Source organism: Oryzias melastigma, linkage group LG20 (assembly GCF_002922805.2).
Source record: "Oryzias melastigma strain HK-1 linkage group LG20, ASM292280v2, whole genome shotgun sequence".
In the NCBI taxonomy this organism is placed as follows: Eukaryota; Metazoa; Chordata; class Actinopteri; order Beloniformes; family Adrianichthyidae; genus Oryzias; species Oryzias melastigma.
This window is the reverse complement of record NC_050531.1, coordinates 2,217,702-2,237,164: the sequence shown is the minus strand read 5'-3', so window position 1 is coordinate 2,237,164 and position 19,463 is coordinate 2,217,702. Positions and strand designations below refer to the sequence as shown.

At 39.4% G+C, this 19,463-nt stretch overlaps 1 long non-coding RNA gene across 1 annotated transcript in view; it reads left to right on the top strand.

Moving 5' to 3' along the window:
- The first annotated feature begins 1,667 nt into the window (after positions 1–1,667).
- LOC118600286 overlaps positions 1,668–19,463 on the top strand; it is a 19,264-nt gene continuing 1,468 nt past the window's right edge. The window contains exon 1 of the long non-coding RNA XR_004949908.1: positions 1,668–1,923. This is a non-coding gene — a long non-coding RNA (uncharacterized LOC118600286). The remainder of the gene's footprint in view (positions 1,924–19,463) is intronic.

Below are 19,463 nucleotides of genomic sequence, written 5' to 3'. Positions count from 1 at the left end.
TGTCATTTCATTTTCTTGAAGGTTTTTTTTCCTTTTTTTCACATCCAATGAGATTAAAGCATCTCATTTACCCACAAATCCAATCATGTGACTTCATGGGACCAATGAGAAGAATCGGATGAAGAAAACTTTTCCTAGCTGGCTCCTTTTCATGTGAAATCCAGATGAAACTTCCCTTTTTTTTCTCACATTTATGGGGTCTAAACGTTAAAGAGCTGAAGAAAGGTTCTTGTTTTGTTAAAATCTATTAGCTGCTTGATTTCCAGTTGATAGAGGAAAAAAAGGTTCTTTAGGGTTTCCGTGTGTGCGTGTGGGGGGGTCCAGTGTCTATGGGCTTCGTTTTTGGGTTCCGGTTTGATTTTCATGCACATTTCTATTGGCTTCTCCCAGATTGACCCCGCCCCCTTTCTGTGGCTCACCTGGATCCGTCACAGCTGCCTGCATTTTGTTGTTAATCTCTAGAGCTGGGTTTAAAAAGTCGAATAATCGATTTGAATCGATTTAAGTTTAATAGATCAATAATCAATTCACAAAAGATATAAATTGATTTAGCACACAAAGCTAAAGTCCGCCAGCTTGATGCTAACGTTCAATAGAATTGTTCACTTTTGATTGGTCAGACTGACGACATGATTAAGTCTCAAAGGATGATTGGTGGAGACAATTGGAGGGGCGGGACTTCTCCAAAAAACAGCAGGACCGTCATTCTTATCAGAAGTCTTTATTGTAATCAAATGAACACAAAGAAAAAAAATATTTTATGGTCTTTCATATTCCTAACTATTCAGTGATTATCAGAGGCTGCTTGGATGAAAACAGAGAAGATCTTCTGGTGATAGAAAATGTTTTTACATCAGTGAAAATGAATAATTTCCCACTGCACACCTGAACATCTCTCACGGCACACTGGTTGAAGAACACTGGATTCAAGCATCATTTTACCTGTGACTTCAGTAGATAAAATGGAATAAACTCGGTTCTCAGAATATGATGGAAAAGCAGCTTTTAGTCTTTCTCTTGGTTGCTTGTCGTCCTCTAAAGTTCTGCTTCTGAGGAGTAAATTTGCTATAAATCTCCTTAAAGAGTCACTTGTTGACCTTTCAGTTCCTTCCTCAGAAGTTCGTTTAGTTTCCATAACCTTTGCAGCTCAAACTGATGTTTCCGTCCCTGCAAATGTTCAGTTCTGCTGTTTCCAGCTTCCAAAGATCTTTAAACTGAAGAGATGAGCGACTTTCTTTCTTTTCACAGCCGTTCGGTCCGTTTCTGAACTGTTGCTGACAAAAAGCTGCTTTTTGATATTGAACAATCACAGGAACAAACAACCAAAAATGGGATTTTGCTCTAAAAATAAGAATTCTATCAATGAGTAGCAGCTTCACTTTTCTGTTTTTCTCCTATTTTTGTGTGAAAGGAAATTACAAATCTTTTATTTAAAGAAAAGACTCCCAAAAATGTAATAATAAGTTAAATGTACAGAATCAGTAAATAAAATGTTTTCTTGAAGAAGAGAATATTTTTGGGATAAAAAGTCCAACTTTTGTAAAAGAAAAGTGAATAAAAAGCAATTTAGATGCTGGTAATGAACTAAAATATGCATGAAGAAACAATCAAATAACTAAACAAAAGCGAACATTTTTTCTTCACACTTTGAGAGGCGCGGACGCCGTCTTCCCGCTCCTCATTGTGTTCTTCAATCAGAGCGAGACTTGTAATTAATTCAGGCAACAGAAATGGTTTGAAAAGTTTTTCTTTTTGGTTTGTTTCCCTCCTGAACCGAAGGTTTTCTGACCCGTCAAAGATTCTCATCAAATGATGGCTCTGCGATCACGACCCTGAAGAATTCTGCTTCCCGACGGCTGACCTGATCCCGACGGAGCCGCAGACATCCGCTCGGCGGGACACAAAGTGTTTGCAGCAAACTGTGTAAGTGAAGTCAAACAGCATGAAATGGATGAAAGATGAAGCCTGGACCACCGCTGGGATGTTTGTTTGCATCTGAACTCCATTCGTCAGACGCGTTCGTGTCATTTCTCTGAATTACGCTGATTTCTTCTCACATTAGTTGATAGGAAATTGACGGTTTTGCGGTTTCAGGATCTCCTGGCTTGGATTTTAGGTGTCCTGTCACAATAGTCTCGGCCTTCAGTGCATATTTGTCTCATTGAAATGACAAAACTTGTGCATGAACAAAACTTACCAAGCGAAAAATCAGAAAAAAATAGAAAAATAGTAAGTATTTAAACACAAGTTCTCCCACTGAAGAGTGATGGAGGGGTCTGAGATTTTTATCTTACATGTCAACTATTAGACATAATCTTAGAATAAAATCTGGAAATCATATCGTATTTTTAAGATAATTCATTTGTATACTACTGCTGCAAATAAGTATTTGAAGTTCTGAGAAAACCAATGTTAGTATTTGGTTTGCACACACTGGAGGAGGGATTCTGGCCCACTTCTCCTCACAGATCTTCTCTACATCAGTCAGGTTTCTTGAGTTTCCTCCAAAGGTTTAGGTCTGGAGACTGGATAGGCCACTCCACAACCTTGATCTGCTTCTTATGGAGCCAATAGAGTTGGTTCTCCTGGCTGTGTGGTTGGGGTCATTGTCAGGTCTCCCTTGAAAGAAATCGAGTCTCAGTGGGACTTCCTGGTAGAATAAAGGTTAAATAAATGTTGGGAGACAGAAACGACCCATCCTCAGTGCTCTGACTGAGGTATCCTCACAATTCATCCTTTTCTTAATACTGTTTTGTCGTCCTGTCGCATGTGCAGAGAAAACCCCCCATTGCATGATGCTACCACCCTCGTGCTTCACAGTACAGATGGCGTTCTTTGGATGGTCCTCATTATTCTTCCTCCAAACACGGCAATTAAAACCAAAAAGCTCAATATTTTGGTCTTTCTCCCATGATCCTCTGGATCAGAGGTATCAAACATACGCGTTCACCGTCCGGCCCCCCAGATGGTTTAATCCGGCCCAGTCGAGAAGAGAAAAAAATATAAGGATGTTGGGGAAAAAAAAGTACGTTTCTAGCTCATTTCTGTGGCGAATTACAGAAATGCACAATTTCGCCACTAGAGGAAGAAATGGAAAAGAAATACCGGCATAGGAAGAGATAAGAAAACAAACAGACGAAACGTGACACGACTGGATAAGATGGAATAGGTTTCCCTGCCAACCTCACATCTCTTTACGTTTCTTAGGTTGTTTTGAATTCAGGCTAATATTTACATGGTAGCTATCTTGGCTCATTTAGTTTTTTTTTTTCGTTTTTTGTAGGATATTTTGAAGTTTATCTATTGTTTAAGCTTCAGGCTAGCTGTTTTTGGTTAATTTTGGCTTTTCTTTTTAGGTTTTTGGGGGTTTTTGGAGTTAAGCTAATATTTACATGCTAGCTGTTTTGTTTGATTTAGTTTTTTTTCCATTTTTAAGGATATTTTTAAGCTTGTCTATTGTTTAAGCTTCATGCCAGTTGTTTTGGCTAATTTAGGCTTTTTACCTTTTTTAGGATTTTTTGGAGTTTGACTGGTATGTACACGCTAGCTATTTTGGCTAATTTAGTGTTTTTTTTCTGGTTTGTTTTAGGATATTTTGAAGCTTATCTATTCTTAAAGCTTCATGCTAGCTGTTTTGGTTCATTTAGTTTTTTTTCTTCCATTTTTTAGGATATTTTGAAGTGTATCTATTTTTTAATTTTCATGCTAGCTGTTTTGGCTAATTTAGGTTATTTTCATTTTTTAGGACATTTTGAAGTTTATCTATTTTTTAAGTTTCATGCTAGCTGTTTTGGCTAATTTTGGCTTTTCTTTTAAAGTTTTTTTTTATGCTTTTTTTGAAGTTAGGCTAACAATTGACTAGTTTACTGAGGAATTTTGGCTCCTTTGGAGTTTAGCTAGTAATTAAGCAATGAGCTAGCTTTTCTTAGCTAATTTGACACTAAATTTTTTTCCAAAATTGGCATGTATTAGGGATTTTACTACAAATTTTTCAGAAATTTAGGTCGAATTCAGCGCTTTTTTGTAGTCTTTTGCAAATTTAACATTTTGCAAATAGCTTTAGCAATTTCAGCAATTAAAATATATTGTGTCTCTATTTTCAGCAAAAAGCATTCACACTAGCATTATCACAGGTTGTACATTCTCGTTATAAAGATGGAAGCCTCCTCCCGACCTCTGGATCGGCTCCACTCCTTCATCTGGAGTTCCTGTCACAAACCGCTTCAATATAAGTGATTTCCAAATAGGTTTTTCTGTGACAAAAACCTCAGGAATGCTGGATTAAACCGTGTCATTAATTTTCAATGAATCTGTTTTCTTTGATCAAACAGTTTCATAAATAATAGCTGTGAGAAGCCAAACATTCCCTGTTTACTTCTGATGTTTAATGTATGAAAAAGTTTAAAAATAAAAAAAGAAGCCGATGATTAACAGACGTTCTCCTGCAGGCCGGCTGGAGGAGAGGTGACACCACACACCCTCAGCTGTTAATTACCTGCAATTAGAGAGCTGATTAGCAGAACTAATGTCCCAAAATGATCTTTTTTTTAAATTATGCGGTGAGGGACGATTACAGGAGAACAGGGGGGCGTCCTCTGACGATGGAGGGTGGTTGTCTCGTTTCAGAGGATTCTTCTTTTTCTTTCCTTTGGGGCGAGGATGACGAAGATACCCCCCTCTCCCACACTCAGGGCTCCAGGCTATGGGGTAATAGGTGGCTGCGGTCACATCAAATGGGGACTAACAGTGGTGATTATCTTCTCTGCCTCCTTGAAGTAACAGATGAAAGGCTCCCCATCAAGTAATTGGCTACTTAAGTCTGTCAAGGCCACAGAAATGTTCAGCCCGTCCTTATTTTGCGGCTGTTTTCTGGCCTCTTTTGTGGTTAAATATGCTTTGTGTGGATGCTGCAGATGAGGACCAGCCCCCCCAGTCCCTGACATGAGGCTCTAACCCCCCCTTTAAACCAAATCCCTGCAATCAAAGTCAGTAGATGCAAGCAGGTAACCGCCGCGGCGGCCATCTTTACCTTAATGTGGCTAATGAGCTGTGGGGGGGGGGTCACATCACTTTGGCGTCTCAGCAGGAGCTGTTTGTGCTCCAGCCCCCCCTCACTATCTTCATCCCTCTGATCCCCATTATCTTGTTAGAGCCCCCCCCCTCCTTCTGGCTGCTGGTGGGGGGGGGCTCCTGCTTCACATCTGCATGACATCCTAACCCCCCCCCTCTGCAGGTAAAAACCATCTAAATGCAAATCCACAGAAGGATTGCGTGGCGGTCGTCTTCAGGTGGGTGTTGTTCCAGCCGGTCCTCGTTCTGTGATCACATCCAGGAGCTTCAGATCAAACTCGCTCCGACATCAACTTCTCCTTTATTTGACTCGGGGGGGGGGGTTCGGAGGGGGGGGTGCTGCAGGTGAAAGAAGGAAAAACATTTCAGCTTCTCCGTTTTTCTGTGGACCAGCAGAGACTCCGACTGTCATCCTGGTAGGAATGACTCCACTCTGGATCACCGTAGGAACAGATCTGGATCAGGATCAGACGGATAGAGGAGGATGAAGATGAAGATGAGGATGAAGATGATGATGATAAATTGAGTTAATTTATTTAAACACACATTAATATCAGGAATAATACAGATTTAAAGCAACATCTTACATTTCAAATAGAATAGAATATATTACAAAAGAATGGAATATAGTAGAATAAAACAGAGTAGAATAGAATGGCGTAGAATAAAGTAGAGCAGAATCAAGCAGAATAGAGTAGAATAGAGTAGAATAAAAGAGAATAGAGGAGATTTGGTAGAGTAGAATTGAATAGAAAGGAGTGGAATACAATGGAATTGAATATAGCAGAATAGAATGGAATAAAGTATAGTAGAATAGATTAGTGTAGAATAGAGTAGAACAGAATAGAGTGTAGTACAGTAGAGTGGAATAGAATGGAGTAGAATGGAATAGAGTAGAATGAAGTAGAACAGAGTGGAATAGAGTAGAGTAAAAAAAACAGAACAGAGTAGAATAAATAACACTAAACAGTTTACTGTAGTGTGCCGTTAATTGAAAAAAAAAATTTCTGCCCCCCCCCCCCATGTTCCTTATGAAAGAAAATCATATATAACTATGTAAAAATAAAGAAATAAAATTGTAAGGAAAATGTCCCAAAATTATGACTAAAAAGTTACAATTTTTTTCTAAATAAAGTTAAAATTTCATGAAAGAAAATTTTTTCTTCCCACAATTTTAGGGTTTTATTTTCATAATATTTATGCTCCAAAACATTTAATTCTGACCTTTATCCTGTTTCGTCTTCCTGCACTTTAGGGAGTGCAGCAACATTTTTTTTTTTTTTTTTCTCCTCTTTCCTTTTTTTCACATTACAACACCTCATCTTACTGTTTATTTTGTGTTTTTATTTCTTTGAAAAGTTTCTCTCCGTTTGCTGTTGCTGGAATATTCCATTTCTGCAGAAGGACGGGGGAGGACGAAACAAAGCAGTCTTATGCCGTTTTAGTGATTTAAGTTTCTTATGATAATAATGAACATTGAACTCATTTAGACACTTTATTAAGACACTTAATTAAGTATTAAGTATTCAGCTTGAAGGGCCCCCCAAGGCATAGGCAATTGCCTACCTTTTGCCACATGGTAGGTCCGCCCCTGGATGAAATACTTTATCCATTTTTAAACGGTTGTCCCTTCAATGTTTTGAAAAAGACACTACCTATACGTCACTACCACATCCCTGATTGGTCAACTGGTTAACTTCAATAAACGTTCAGCTCAGTTTTTGCACGTAGAGCCTGAAAACGGACTTAAAAACAATCGTAGCAACACGTGAACTTGAGAGTTTTGCCTTTTTACACTGAGTTTTTGTTGGAAATAGTGGCCTAAACGTGCGATTCCCAGCCTGGTGTGAACGTAGCATTACATCTGGCTAATGTGTGATTAAAAAAAGCATCAAAACGGCAGTTGGACATGGTGGTGGTAGTATGATGGTGGGATTTTCGGTCTCATGCTGTGGATTATTTAACTAGAGGTTGAATTTTGGTGAACCAAACAGATTTGGACTTTTTTCTTAGATTATTTGTAAGAAAAAGGAGCTCTCTCACCACAGTAAGAACAAAAATTGGATTTAGGATGAGAATATTTCACTGCCTTGTGTACATTTTAGCTCCACAGTCACACGTGTGACCATAAAGCAGCAAACTAACCATTACAAATGAAGATATTTCCTCTCGTTAGTTCAGCTCAGCTGCTTTAAAAGTGGAAGAATTCCATTTCAGATATGAACCTGAGGATTAATAACTTAATATTCTTGTAATTTATTATCTTCCGTGTTCAGGAGCTGCTCCTTATGGCTTCATTTTTATCAGTTTGAATATTTTCCTCTTTCTCTCTAATGGGAAATCCAAAATGAATTCCTCAACAATCATCTTTCTAAATCTCTTCCTGCAGTTGACTTTATTTCACATTTGACTGAGATTTCCTTGGTTCTCCTCTGGCAGCGCCGCAGGTGTCTGCCGGCTCCACCTGCTCCCATGAATCTGAATTACAGAGTAATTACTGAGGACGTCCTTGCTGGGGCTGATTTGGGGATAAATATGAGTTCAGAAGAGTTAGATTAGTCTGCTGTAATTAACTCAGTAAAAAGGGAATATGGTTCATGGGGTTCCTGGTGTCCACCCCCTGCTGACGGGCTCCTGCCTGCTGGTGCTGATCTAACCTTTGAAAACCAATCCAATCTGGCGAATCTTTCTTTAAACTTTCTGTTCCTGAAAATCACTCTGTTTTTGCAAAAACATTCAAGAAATTGTCAGAAAACAGCCTCCTAACTGCTTTTGCTGAACTGGATCAGACACCTGAGTCGCCCCGACAGGTGAGGTCAGCCTTCAGTCAACTGGTTAACTAGCAGGAAGCAGAAACAACATTTTCCTCGTTCTCTTCTGTCAGGTGTTCAAGGTCGTGTGAGAAACCTGGTCCTCCTTAAACACTGCTTCAAATTAATGAATTTCACCAATAAACAAAAAGAATTTCTTTGTTGAAGCGGAGAACAAAATGTCAAGGACCAAACATTTTAACGTTTGAGACGGATCAATGGTCAAAAAACCCAAAACAGTTGGAAGAATAGTGGTTGACAGTGATGACAGACTGCAGATTAACTAGAAACAGTTTGAATCAAAAACTCCTTTGGACATCCCAACAAAGAACACGGGAACCCCTTTGGTAGATCTGAAATATAACGAAATGGAATATAGAAGAAAAGAGTAGAATAGAGTAGAAGAAAGTAGAGTATAATAGAATGGAATAGAGTAGAAAAGATTGGAATAGAGTGGAATACGATAGAATGGCATATAGCAGAATAAAGTGGAATAAAAACAGAGTAGAATAGAGTGGAATAAAGTAGAGTAGAATATAATAAAATAGAGTATTGTATAGAAGAGTAGAATGGAATTGAGTTGAATATAGTAGAAAATAGTAGAAAAGGGTAGAGAAGAGTGGAATGCAGTAGAATGGAATACTTTAGAATAGAGTAAAATAAAATAGAGTAGAGTACAATAGAGTGGAATGGAATATAGAAGAAAAGAGTAGAATAGAATAGAGTAGAATAGAATTGAACTTTTATCATTAGGTGTTCACACAGAACTGTCGCTACCACTTACTAGCGCATGTACTCACAGTTGGGAAAGTTTTGGTACAAAAAATGTCAAAGTGGTCCAAATCTGGTGAATCTGGCTCCAGGTTTTTTCTCTCACAGCTACATTCCGATATAAGAAAACATAATAGAATTGCATTTATTAATTTCTCTTTCTTGATCAGCTTAAAACCACTTCAGTGAATTGAAACGGACACTACCCTTAAGCCACTACCCAATCCAATTCCCTGACTGTGTAAAGAGTCAGGCCCTTCTTCCCTCTGCTGACCACCAGAGGGAGCCACCACACTCTCCCCTCTCGTCACACTACATCTCCCATCAGTAACCACCTCCACTGTGAGCACTGCTCAGTGCGAAGTCTTGTTTGTGCTACTTGCCAAATCATTCTGAGCAGTCTTCTCTTGACAGCCTCTCACGTGTTTTGACCTTTTCCTGTTTGACTCCGCCCTTTTCCTGCCCTGATCTACTCTTATCGATGATTAAAGACTATTGCACGTGGATCCAAACGCCTCAGCCTCTATGTTACAGATTGGTAAAAGTTGATCTGGTTTAACTTTCAATGTGAGTTCAGTGTTATGAAACTTACGTAGAAACTCGTGTCACATAGACTTTTCATTGAAAGTAGTCGTTTGAACATGTGTTTCCGAGCCCGGTGTGAACATAGTTTAAGTGTCAGGAGTCAGAACTCTGTCTCCCCCTCTGGTCACCGGTATGAGCTGTCTCCGGAGTACTGACCTTACTACATCTCCCAACAACCCCAGCACACACTCCGCGGATGCTGCTCAGCTGACTCTCAATGACACACATAACGTAAGCACTGGACAGAGCCTCACTCGGTGCGAAGTATTGTTACATTACCGAGCATTTCAATCCGAACCAGATCGTCTGTGAACCTAATATTTAATAGTCTCTGATTTCCTGCCGCCTGCCCCGACCCCTACCTGGTCTCTACTTTGATGTCCCCATGATCGTGATTGACTCTGGTTTAGCTTTGTGGACTTTTAGCTGTCCGTGGAACCAGCTGTCTGCCCGTTTGTGACACTAAGACAATTTTTTTTGTAATTTTTGAAAATACCAAGAAAGGAAACTTTTTCCTGAAGGTGAATCTCTGGTTTTGACTGCAGATTTCACTGAGTTCAGACTCCAAATCCTCATCAATACGACCGATGAGTCGTCTCTCATCTGAAGCTGTTTGTGAATTTTGGGCCACATCAGAACCAAACAACAGCCGTATTCAGCGAGGAAAATAAGACGAGCGATGAATTCTCATTCAGATTCAGTAAAAGGATTGGGGAGTGTGAACCCCCCAGCTCTGTTTCCCGCTCCCACCAACATGGTCGATAAAGGCTGGCTCCCCTGTAAGCCGCTGCCTTTGCTGTTCTTCTGCCAATCTCACTCCCACCTGCTGAACAAAGAGTCCCGACACGAGCGCGAGCATCCGCACCTTTTTGTTTGGAGTGCAATTTGACTGGGGGGGGGGCACCAAATCAGGCCGCCGAGGAAAAGCACTACATCAACGGGAAACAATGGACATGATGGCACTTTGTACATTGGTAGCATCTGCAAGAAGCAAATATTCCTCCCCCTCAGCATCCAGATGAGAGAGGATAAAAGAGGGAGAAGGGCTGCAGAGCTGGATGTTTACCCGTGAATTATTGTCTGCATTGTGTGACTGTGGAGACGTGCTGGAGCGGAGGAACCATGACTTAATGCATAATCTGTGCACCCGCTCGGCGTGCATGCTTGTCTGAAGGAGAATAGTTTGATGTTTCAGGACATTCGTGCGTTTGTAAGCTTCTTTCAGGGGAAACGGAGCTGCAGCACTTTCTCATCCTTCAGGGTCTCAAAGTCACCACTGAAATAAAGGAAAGAACGGGTTTTTTAGCAGCACTCAAACGCATCGCCTGATTGTAGAGCTGAGGGACGACAGAGAAATGTTTTTATAGCTAAAGCGCCACGCTGAAGCCTGATTAGCTGGATGTAAACGCTGATCTGCAGACGAGTTTCAGACGACGTCCTGCTGGTCGTCACTGATTGTGCAGCCGGAGCTGATGACCACCGGGGAGCGACTCGGCATAAGAGGGGCAAATGTTTGTTTTCTGAAATGGGTTCAATTCCTGATAAAGGAACTGAGGACAACTCGATCTTTAGTTACATCTTTGTTCATCAAATCTACTATGGCGACAGTCAGACCTGTTGGCCTCTCTGTAGGTTTAAGTGGAACTTCTGGTTCTTGGGTGGCTGTGGTGCAGCGGTAGGGAGGTCAACCTCTGATTGGCAGGTTCTAGGTTCAATTCCCACCTGGCCTGTCCAGGTGTTGAAGTGTCCTTGGGCACGACACTCAACCCCACATTGCCTCTGGTGGTTATAGGTTGGTGCCAGTGTTGTGCACCACCAGTGTGTGACTGTAAAGCTCTTTGGGCCTTTAAAGAAGGTAGAAAAGCGCTTCACAAGTTTACACCATTTACTATTTCTTTGTAAATCCAGAAGCTACGTTCTACGCTCTTGGTAACACACGTTCAAGTGACCTCATCCAATGAAAAGTCTATGCAAACGTGTGTAAACGCACATTTTGGGCTTCAAAATTCTCACATTCTCACATCGCTACGCAAATTTCTACGATCATTTTCAGGCTTTACGTACAAAAGTTTGACCAATCAGGGAACTTGATTTGGTTGTGATGTATGGATGTGTCCATTTTAATTCACGGAAGGGCTAACTGTTTTAAAAGTGATCATGAAGGATAAATTATGGGGTTCTGTGACACCAAGTCATGGATCGGCCATGGTCCGGATGCCTCCTGGACGCCTCCCTGGTGAGGTGTTCCAGGCATGTCCCACTGGGCGGAGGCTCCGGGGAAGACCCAGGACACGCTGGAGAGACTATGTTTCTCGGCTGGCCTGGGAACGCCTCGGGGTCCGAGGAGCTGGAGGAAGTGACCGGGGAGAGGGAAGTCTGGGGATCTTTGCTTAGACTGCTGCCCCAGCTATTTTAGGAAATATGCCCATTTCAATACACCCCAAAAACCACTTCCTCCAAGCACAAAAACCTTTTTGAAAGTTTTCCATTAAAAGCATTTTTTATCGCAAATCCAATTAGATTAATAGTTAGAGGAGACGCATTGACCGCTCAGTGCAAGAAAATGTCAATGCACACTTTTTTTCTATGGGCGTGCTGCGGGTGACGGGTTGTAGTGAACACATGTTCAACATGTAAGGGGGAAGTGGGTGAGACACAGGCGTGTCGTACTGATAATTCCTGTTTTTAACCCCCAAATCCTGCAGACCGAACAAGGATTCTGTTAGTGGTGTTCAGGTGATACGTGCGCACTCTTTGCTGCACTGTTAACTCTTAGAAATGAGGAAATTAGACAATCAGAGTGTAGCTTGTGTCGACATCCTACAGGAATTCATTCATCAAGTAAAGGAGCCAGTACTCGCAGAGTACTAACGACTAAGTGTGGCGTAAGAACATCGTACGACAGCACCTTTATCCTTACATTTACCTCACACAACAATGGTACATTCCACTGTCATGATGTCCCTTGTGGTGTCAGTATAAGCCTCAAGGGAGCTGGAGGGCACACCTATACTCCCTTTGAGACGCTCCACGGACCGGACTACCCGTTAACGGTACTACCTGTGCAGGTGTATGTGACTATGGCTTAAGACTGAGCCTTCTCTGTCATGATGAACAACGATGGATACAAAACTTGGTCCAAGTTTTTAAAGTCCTCAGCCCCCCTCCTTCTTAGGTGTTGATAGAATTGGGTTTTGTTTGGATAGAAATGATCTTTAGACACTTTTACATCAGAGTCTTCTGTAACCTTGGAAGCTGAACGTTTCAACGTTTGTTAGCTGGATGTTGACTGAGTGCCGGTAGGTAGTAGAGCGCCGGGACAGTGATGGACGGGTGTATTTTTAGGCTGAGCCGGTAAGCAGAGACATGTGAGAGCCCAGCTTTGGGGACAAATATGTTGAGAGAGCGGTGACATGTGACACGGCTGTAGAAATAAACAAGGACCGGTCGCAGAGCTGCCGGATTTGAGCCGAGCCAGCAGCCTATCAGATCAGCCGTGACACATGTCTGTTAGGACTCCTGCATCCACTCAGCAGAAAAACTTTCTGTAAAACTCTGCAGGACTCCGAACTGTCATCCAGTAATTACTCCTTCAAGCTTTAAGTGTATTGATTTTAGGGAAAGCAGAGATCTCCGTTTTTAGCCAGACGGCTCTGAGGTCACCGTTATTATAATGCTTTCTCTTTTTTGAGCTTAATTTTTCCCTTCCTTATTGATTATTTCCTTCTCCCGTCAGCAGCTGAAACTTTTCAGTGTTTCCTTCAGCACAGAGTTCAGATCTGAATCAGTGGACGACGACCTTTTTCAGGTTTAACATCAAATATGTTCACAGACGAGGCGGAGATGGGCTTCTTCTTCTTTTCCTCCAGTTTTGCTTAACTTTTAAGGGTAAAGTTTATCTTTATGCTCTGTAAAATATCTGCAGCTGCTTTAAACTGTATTTGTTCACTAGATGTCATGAAACTTCAGCCTCATCCGACTTTTAAGGTCACTGAAACGGTTATTTTATAAATAAAATAACAGACATGAATCCACTATTTTATTAACAGCAACCTCATTACATTAAGAATACACATCTGTCCTCGCTGGACAGATGTGAACACTTAGTTGCTGGGAGGATACCAGGTTGATCTTCTTTTTTTTTCTCTCTGCTGAGTTCCTGTGTCTTTGCACAACCTGTGAACGCCACGATTTTAAAGTGGAAAAAGTTTCATGATCAACAAAGATGGAAAACTTCTCATCTAAATTAAATTAGGGTGTTCACTTTGGCCATAAATAGTCAAATTGATGTTTTCTTGAAGCTAAATTTTTATTGTTTTTCTCCGGGGTGATTTGGCGTGAAACGTGTCAGAGTCTGTTCCCGCCTCATCGCTGTGATGCAGAGGAGACGGCGAGAACGTTTGGATTTCAGGGTTCAAAGCTGCTCTGGAGCAGAGAAAGTGTCTGCAGAGTCACTTCTGTTTGGTAATCCGCCGCGCCGCCACTTCATTTGTTTCTCTAAACGCGCTGTCACTGAGGCGTCCTCACCCGTGATGATGAAAAATGCCTTTTCGCTTCTTGATTTTTCTGTTAGTCACAGCTGGAAAGAAATAAACGCTGCAATTACAGAGGCCATTAATGTGGGATCGAGCTTTCCTCCTAACGAGGAGGATGATCCATAGAGCAGCCGACTGACCTCGTCCTCTCCACTCACGTCGGCTGAGTTTAAGAAACAATTCCTATTGCATATAGTGATCCGTTTCTCTATTATTTCTAATTTATTCTGTCATATGTGTTTTGATTCATAAAAAATTCATCACACTTTCAGAAAATTCTGCAATCTTTGTATCAAAACGTTCAGCTTGTTAAGGACATTCCTGCTTATACTTTTGGTATTTGTAGATTTCACGTTTTTTTATTTATGCAAATTTATGCAAATTTTTCATCCCGATTGAAATGAATAAGAAACTTTCCAATGATTGACATTTATGCATTTAGGAACATTCAGTATGTTCAGAAAATGTATACTCCTACTTTTGATATTGTTAAATTTGACAGAATTTTTTTTTTGTTTTTCCACAAAATTCATACAGTTTTTGCGCATTTCGAAACCTTTGCAATATTATTATCAAAACGTTTATCATGTGAAAAACATCAAGGTTAATGGAGTTTTTAAGGCTAATTTTGAGTTTAGCTAATAGTTCGGAAAACATGCTAACGTTTTTGGCTAATTTAGCATCTACTGAGGTTTTTTGGGCTAATTAGGAATAAAGCTAGTATTTACAAACATACTAGCATATTTTGGCTAGTTTGGCATCTAATGATTTTTTGTGCTAATTCTGAATTAAGCCAATATTTTAGTAATGTGTTAACTTCTTTTATTTTTAGCTAATATGGCATCTACTGAGGATGTTTGAGTTAATCAGGAAGTTAGTTAGGAAGGTAGTATTTAGCAATGTGTTGTTTTTTTTTTTGGATAATTTGGGCTCTACAAAGTTTTGGGGGGGCTAATTCTGAGTTAAGATTAATTTTAGTAATGTGTCAGCTTTTTTTTTTCTTTTTAGTTAATTTGGCTTCTACTGTGGATGTTCGATCTAATTTTGAGTTAATCTAATATTTTAGCAGTGCGCTAGCTTTATTGGCTAATCTGGCATCTGAAGAGGATTTTAAGGTTAATTTTGAGTTCAGCTAATAGTTCAGCAACATGCTAACGTTTTTGGCTAATTTAGCATCTAATACGTTTTTTGGGCTATTCTTTAATTTAGCTAATATTTTAGCACCATGTTAGCATCATTTTTTAGCTAATTTAGCATCTACTAAGGTATTTTGGGCTACTTCTGAGTAAAGATATAATTTTAGTAACTTTTTTTTAGCTAATTTGGCATCTATTGCTGTTTTTTAGGCTAAATTTGAGTTAAGCTAATACCTTATCAATGTGCTAACGTTGGAGTTCAGCTTGTATTTAGCATTTTTTTTGTTTTTTGTTTTTGGCTAATTTTGCACATATTGAGAATTTTTGGCTAATTTTGAGTTAAGGTAATATTTTAGCATCGTGCTAGCTTTTTTGGCTAATTTGTAATCTTCTGTGGTTTCTAAGGCTATTTCTGAATTAAGCTAGTATTCAAGCAATGTGCTCACTTTTTTTTTTAGATAATCATACTTTCACAGAATTTTTGAGCTCATTTTTAAGTTTATACATTTTATACATTTTTAAATTTTTAAGCATTTTTTCAATAAAAAAAATTATTTAATTTCTTTTTGTAAATTCTGCAATTTCTGCAACTTTAAATCATTCAGCAACTTTAGCATTATGCAAATAGCTTTAGCATTTTCAGCAAAGTCCCTTCAGCAATTACAGTACCTTTATTTAACATCTTAAGCAAACATTTTCGTTTCAACGTTTCTAGTTGAATGTTTGCTTTCCGCTGCTGGAGAGTGCTGCAGCTCCTTTTCGTCCCTTTTCTGCAGCCAGATTATCAGGTTTGCATGTCGTGCTCCGTCTAATCTTTTGTGGAGCCAGGCATGTTGAAGGAGCTTACCAAGGTGCTTCCCCTGGACGGCGTCCTAATCATCTGGCCCCGGCCGAGCGGCGGCTGAGCCAGAGCTTCGACAGCACAACAGATGGGCCCTCAAAGGACCCTCAGCCTCTGCTCCCGAACAGGAAGATGGAGAAGAGGATGAGGATGGGGGGGTCGAGGAGCTAATTCCTCTCATCCGCAGATTTCACGCACACGACTCCAGGAGGTGTGTGGAAGAGCCGGACGGCGCTCTGCTGAGGTGAGAGCGCAGAGCGTCCCGTCTCTGGTGGAAACCCGCATTTAGGAGGAACTTTAAATGAGTTCAGGGAGGCGGATTTACAAACAGCTCTGATGTTGTTTGAGACTCCGAAAACAAAACAGTAACAACAGGAATCGAGAGATTCATCCATAATCCATAATCCAGATCTGCTTGGATTTTTATTTTTGCTCATCTTAAAAGCTTCTCATGTTTCACTGTTTCTGTCTTTAGTCGTTCCAGAAGAATTTCTCTTTATTTGATCACATATTAATAATCCAGACAATCATCATCTGTATCCACGTTTTTATTTTTTTATATTATATTCTCAGAATCCTCAAAAAGAAGTTAATCATTTTTCACAAATGGGGAAATAATTTTACCACAAAAGTTAAACCTTTAAAGTAAAAGCAGATTATTAGATTTAAATTAGATTTATTGGTTTGTTTAAATCACTGATTGTAGATAATACAACTAAATCAGATTTATCAAAGTTATTATAAAAATCATGAAATGCATTGATTAAAAACAAAAGAAAAATATCTTAAGAAGAAAATAACAGTGAAATTACTCAGAGATTTCTGCAGTGATGCAAACAATCCACATTTATGATACGTTAGATTCATTGAATAAAGGAATTATTAAATAAAGTCAAGCAGAGTTTGGTTTATTGTTGAAAAGTTATTCTATTTTATGTTAATGCTTAGTTTTCACGATCTGCTTCTGATCAGATTTTTAGGAGTTTGTATTGATTTATGGAATAATAAAATAATTGTGGCGACATCTTCACCAGCTTTAGATTCATAATATTTTGGGAACTCTATTGTTCATTTTATATCTGCTGCCTTTGCTGTATATTTTTAGCTCTTTAAATGATATTTCTCATCATTTTTATGCCGATGATATTTAGTTTTATGTCTTTTAATCCATAGGATGTTTGTCAAATTCAGATTTCATGCAGGTGTTTGGATTCAATCAAGAGTTAGATTAATGATAATTTTCTCCAGCTAAATGAAGCTAAGGTCCTTGAGGTCCTTGTCTGTCAGTATTCAGTGCGAAGTATTGTTTGTGCCACCCTGCCTGCATTACCGAGCGTTTCTATGTGAACCAGATCTTCTGTTTCTAATCCTACTTTAACTCTGATCACTTGCCGCCTGCCCTGACCCTCGTCTGGACTCTGACATCTCTACTCTCTCCTTTGATGCTCGTGACTGACCTCTGCCCGTCTGACCCTGATTTAGCTTTGTAGACTTTCTAGCACGTGGAACCAGCTGTCTGCCCGTTTGTGACACAGACGCCGGGTTACTTGATCGTTCTTGTTTTTATCCTTTAAAAAACATTAGAAAACTGAGGGTAATTGTGTTGCGTTCTGAGATGGAGATGCTCATCCATTCTTCTTGATTATTGCTACTTCATCTTCACATGTTTAAGCAAAAAATCTCTAGAACGGCTCCATGTTGTCCAGTACGCTGCTGCAAGGCTTTGGGATCTCGATCTTAAAAGGTGCTTTATAAATAAAGTTTATGACCATCATATTTTCAATTTTAGTTTTTCATCCCAGTTTTGATCCACATGAATTTATCTAAATTTACAGCCTTTATATGCACTGTGAAAAATGACTTTAAAAAAAAAGGTTCTGTAATTTGTTACAGGAATAATGATTAGTTTTCTTCAAATTAAAATTTTAAGTTGATGATTTACTCAACTTAAACATTTAATTTTCATCCTTAATTTTTTATTTTAATTTTACATAATTAAAGCTTATTTTAATTGATCCAATGTTTTACTTTTTATAGTGTTTTACTTACATTTATTTCATTTTTTAAATATTTTGCATCACCATCAAAATGTTTTGAATAAGTGTCTATATTTTCATTGTGTTTTATAGTGTTTATTTAAAATGCAGCAGCTGATCAGTTTTTTTTCCATATGAGGGATTTTATACCATTTTCATGTGTTTAAAATGTTTAGATCAGGCGGTCTGGGACATGAAGAACAATTATTTAAAATAATTCTGTGTTATGTTTTTTTCTTTTGCTCGATTCTTACTATCTTTTTGATGAATCCTGAAGTAGAATTTTGATATATTTTTTTCTTATTTTGTTCATGTTTTGTCTTTAAATGATGGAAAGTATCAAGATCAGAGAATCTACACTTATTTAAAGATTTGTGAATTTGACGTTAACTAATCCTTTAATTCTCCAAAACATTTTTAAAAAAATCACCAAAAAAAAACACGTTTTTTTTTTTTTTGCTTCTTATTGCCTTTTTTGAGGAGCCCCTAAAGGAACATCGAAGTAAAAAAAAAAAAGGAAATAAAAATATATGTATATTATTTTGCAAAAAAATACGTAGTGGCCCCATAAAGAAAGTTAAAGTAAAAAAATACAATTCTGGACAGTAACTGGTGCACACCGGTTACAATCTAGTGCACATCAGTTACTAACCAAAAATGTTTTTGTTTGTTTTTACTTCACGTTTTAGAAAAATAAAATGTCCTGGTCACTAACTGATGCGCACCAGACAGTAACCAGTTTTTTTTCTTCAATTTTTGGAAAACCAATTTTTTTTTTTTTTACTTCCATTTTTTTTCTTTAATGTCTCTTTAGGGGTTCCGTACCTTGGTCATTAATACACATAATCATTATTTCTAAAAACAAGTTTTCCAAATGTGTCCAACTGTCTGGGTGAGAAGTTAAAGAGAAAATGTTCTTTTTTAAGGTTTTTTCTACAATTATCGTGGTTTTTGGAGGGGGTCCGGTTCATTTTTGCCTTGAAACCCCCCAGCAGTGCCCCTGTTGACGGTTCATCCCACAGTTGGAGGGGCTGCTGGATGGACCCCCCCATTTGTGTCAGAGAGCGTCACAGAAAAAGCTCAGATTTGGATTCACCTTCTGCTCAGAACTTTTATGCTTTTGTGTCTAAAGAAGCCTTCTGCTTACAGAGCAAACGGCTTCATTTTGCAGCAAAGTTGGTAAAGTTCCGTTCATATAAGTGTGTTAACCGGGGGGGGGTTCAGCCGAGCGAGCGGTGATGATGACGGTTATGACGGCCTGTTATAGAGCGATGAAGACGAGCAGATGACTCATCCAGATGGTGCAGGAGCTACAATCAGTCCGTCTGAGTCAGATCTGCCTCCGTCGTTCTCCTGTTTGTTCCCGTCTTCCTCACAGACCAACAGCAGCACGGCGTGCCCCCCCCCAGCCGCCTTTGATTAGGCCTGTTAGCCAGGCAACCACTTGCTTGATTGTAATTACCTTCTGTGTTTTTCTAATTTGGACTCGGTGTTCGGGGTTGCCAGGTTTGTGAATTAAAAATAGGAAAAACACTTGAAGAGGCTGAACAATCAGCCGCCGCCGCCGCCACCATTCCCGTCTTTGTCTCGCTTAACGCTCGCTTGCTGTGAAATGAACTGGGGCCAAATGACAGAAAAACGACAGGAAAATCCTGAAATATGTTTTTTTATGTGAGGCA